Raw genomic sequence first — 4,016 nt, 5'->3', positions numbered from 1 at the left:
GGCATAGTATTGGAACACTTAAGCATGAGATTCTTTGAATTTAACTGAGATTAAACGTCAAAGGGAACTTGTTCTTAGTTATTCAACTATGGTAAGTGAAAAATGTACAATTTATCAACCAGGTTATCATTGTATGCTGCTGAATAACTGCATCTTGTGTAAATTAATGATTTATTTGGGATTTGGTAATTACCACCTAATTTTAGTTTAAGTTTGTCCTTCACATGAGATTGTTCATGCAAATTTCTTAACCTGTTCCATTCTGCTCATTTCAGTTTAGACTTTCCGCCCGCTTACCAGAACTGGGAAGTAATTGATCCTATGGATCTTTTCCGCGCACCAGTATTCAAATCCGAATCAAACCCAAAGGTATAATTTACACTTCCAATTCAAGTTTTTTAACATGATATCTGGCAATCTAGTTTGATGTTCTGCCTTAAAATCAAGTGCAAATTCTTATTAAAGTTAGATCGTTTATTCTTTTTCAATAAGCTATTCTTGTTACATTTTGGCATGTTGTCTTCTTTTATAAGCGAACTGCATGACCAGTGCAACTTTACCTATCATCAGCTGGTCTTCGGGGTTTGCTACAAGCCCCATCTTGTGGGTTATTTCCTTTAATCAGGAGCTTGGCACCACATTATATGTGAACACATTAATTATAAAATATGGAAATCTTCTATACAGTCTTTGATCTTATCTGACCCTAGTGTGGAAAAAAAATACTGGTTTGTGTTTTAAACGTTTGTGAGTGTATATCTGATTTACTCATTTATTTAGCGAGATATTAAAAATTATTATGCAAAAATACACGGTATGAATTTTAATAACCATGTAGAAGCTGTGCTGATATTTAAAACTGCACAAATAATGATGAAGTTTAACTGATATGGGGTTGAATGTCCTAATATTGAATTTAATTGTGGTGGTTTTTCTCTCAGAAAACAGCCACACAACACACCATTCTAATTGTGTATTATCAAATTCCTTTATTACAACTGTAGAGTGAGGCCTTTATTCTTTTTTATCAATATTTATATGTGCCAATTGTCCCATGACCTGCACATGTAGCAATACTTGTTACCTTTGTCTATACCTTCTTTTGCATAATTGTTTTCTGTTATCTTATTCACCTAATCCACTGTCTCATATAAATTTTTTTCTCCGAGAAAATTTACTCCATTTCTTAACATCATTTCAAGGCTCATATTCGTCGTCATTTGTCTCAAGAAGCGCGAGGTTGTGCCTCTCTTGTACTGTGGTTAGACTGTGATAGAGAAGGTGAAAATATCTGTTATGAAGGTACTCCGTTCTTCAAATCTAAATAATATATTTTATATTTAATTGTTAATGTGTACTGTACTAGCTAAATCAGAGGTGAAAAGATTAGAATTGTAAATTATTTGGAGTATGTTCTGGTACTGTAGTTTCCATAGCAATAAACTTCAAGGGAAGAAATTGGGATTCTGAAATAATTTTACCCTTATTTTGTTCATAGAATTCTAGTTAGATATTTATCTTAGAGGTGATTTTTCGGACAGCAGATATCATAGCTGCATTGTTCTCGCAGCTAATATGACAAACTTCAATGACACTGATTCATGCGTGTTTAAAACTTATTGAATGTAATAACAATTACATCTTTTTTTCTCTTTCAGATCACATTTGCTTTGATGGGAGATTCCTCTCAGTTTGGCCGATTAATTATTTTGTTCATGACAGATCCTAATTATCAGTTCATCAGTTACAGATGCTATTTATGTGTTTGAGCTTTCCATGAACCCAAAGACATTATAACGCAGCACAACAAAAAGTATTACTGCTATAAATGGTTTTATGTTAGAAAAGGCGATCGACTCTTCATCGTCTAAGTTTTCTATGCATTACAACTGATGCAATGACTAATGACTGACCAGGACTGAATATTGTCTTTCATTATCCAGTTATTGAATGTACTGGGTTCCCTGCATCTGAATCGGGAAGAAGAATTTATCGTGCTCGATTTCATCGGTTACTGAGAAAGACATATTGAAGGCCATGGACAATCTTGTTGAACCCAGCAAAGATGAAGCTTTAGCTTGTAGATGCACGCCAAGAGATTGACTTGAAGGTTGGGGTAGCTTTTACTCGTTCCAAACTCGTTATTTCCAAGGAAAATATGGGAACCTTGATTCTACTGTAATTTCGTATGTCTCACCTACCCATCTCTGTCCTATTGATCCTTTTCCTTTAATATAGTGATCCATCTTGTTTCATGCATGTCTGATGGGTTGTGAATGCTCTTCTATAGTTGAGGCTGTCATTTGTATGCAGTTGACTGTGCTACTTGTTCATTGTTCTTTTTCTTGTATTTTGAATCTTGATCCACACTCCAACTCAATAACGTATATGCTCAATAAGATCAGGGCTCATGGGCTTATTGTCTTTGAAAGGTTATTTTCCTCAGATCTGCAAAGCATACTAATTGTAATATTTGTTCTCCAATTAGGAATCTAAGTGGACTGAAGGCTTTAGACCTTGGTCTTTCCTTACCTTTTCAGATAGATAACAATAAAATATTAGATATTAGCAGATAATAATGTAAAGAATATGCAGGTTAAGAAGAAGATATTGGAATCACTGGTTGACCTGAAACTGAACTTCTGAGTGACCCAGGTTTAACCTAATTCATCGTTTAGGTCGGATTGGGATCGAAAGGGTTAATACTTGATCAGATGAACTCGATGGAGCATGAAAGTTAATAGGTTCTTTATGAATCCATTTCTAGGAATTTTATATGGGTCATGGTATAGGTTCATAATTGACAATTTGAACCTATTCATTCCCTTTAATTTATATTTTTTTGTTTAAATATTTGTTTTTCTTTAATCTTCACTTGGTTTTGATTTAGATTTTTTATGTAAAATAAGAAACTAAATAATTAAAGTAGATATTCCTTATAGCCATAAGAGGTGTTAGATCTGGTCATATTAATTCTATATTAGAAAGTATGTACAAACACATATTGCTAGTTTTCTTGCCTTGCCTATATTGGCATCATTAATTTTTGTTTATTGTATAGAAATTAAACATAGACGATAAAGTAAAATGTTTTCAAATTATTTATATTTTTATTTTGATAATATCATTGATATAAATTATTATTAGATTGTGTGTAGAATTCATATTTTTATGATGTCTTTTCTCCTAAAGTATTAGCATGATTAGGTTAGCATTAATCATGATTTAGGCTTTCTTGATGCATAAATTCATGATAGGTATGAAATATTATCACAAATATATTAAAAGTCATGTAAATTAAATAAGTATGTTTCTTTAATTAGAATACTAATTGTTTCAATTTTCATGATAAGTAATATCATATTATTTGCATCATAAAGATCAAGATGGAGTCTGCTTTGTATTACGTATTGAAATTCATAAATCTAAGATGCATTAATTAAAACTTGCAAAGAGATAGGCTAGAATTCTTCTCGTCTTCAATAATGGTGTTTTACTTGAAGAGAATGTTGAGTATGCATTATGTAAAGTATCTTAGCCTGTCATTTATAATTCACCATATTTGCTAGTTGATACTCCTGTGAATATATGCATCCTGTTTGAGCTAAATATGCCGACTCGTTTTGCTGTCTATATTTGTGGTGAAATTCTTTTATTCACCTTCCCTGTAACCAGGTATTTCATGGTAATTGAAATTGTTTCCTTTGAATATAATGTATTCAAAACACCCTGTTAGTATTCCTATATCATCAAATTAATTGCTTTTAGTGGCGTGTGAAAACTAGAAGTTGATATTCAATTTTCAATTGTTCTCCTCCCTTCTAGTGATTGTATGGGAGCACCACCTCACACATTGGTCTCACGACCCCAAAATTACTTTCCTAATACTCCGTCTCTTTACTAGTTCTTAAATCATAGTTAAACTTTTTTATGCTCCCCGCCTGCCACAGAATTGAATCCTACTCCTTTATGACTACTAATTTAATCCTAACCACTCATTTTGAATTACAACTTAT

The 4,016-nt window shown here is 32.4% G+C and overlaps 1 long non-coding RNA gene across 1 annotated transcript; it reads left to right on the top strand.

Moving 5' to 3' along the window:
- The first annotated feature begins 270 nt into the window (after positions 1-270).
- On the top strand, positions 271-2,008 carry LOC109828561. Its single transcript, XR_002243754.1, has 3 exons — positions 271-369; positions 1,203-1,302; positions 1,944-2,008. It is a non-coding gene; the product is annotated as an uncharacterized LOC109828561 (long non-coding RNA).
- The last annotated feature ends 2,008 nt before the right edge of the window (positions 2,009-4,016 follow it).

Source organism: Asparagus officinalis, unplaced genomic scaffold, assembly GCF_001876935.1.
Source record: "Asparagus officinalis unplaced genomic scaffold, Aspof.V1 AsparagusV1_Un2359, whole genome shotgun sequence".
NCBI classification, from domain to species: Eukaryota; Viridiplantae; Streptophyta; class Magnoliopsida; order Asparagales; family Asparagaceae; genus Asparagus; species Asparagus officinalis.
The sequence above is the reverse complement of the archived record's forward strand: the minus strand, read 5'-3'. Positions and strand labels throughout refer to the sequence as shown.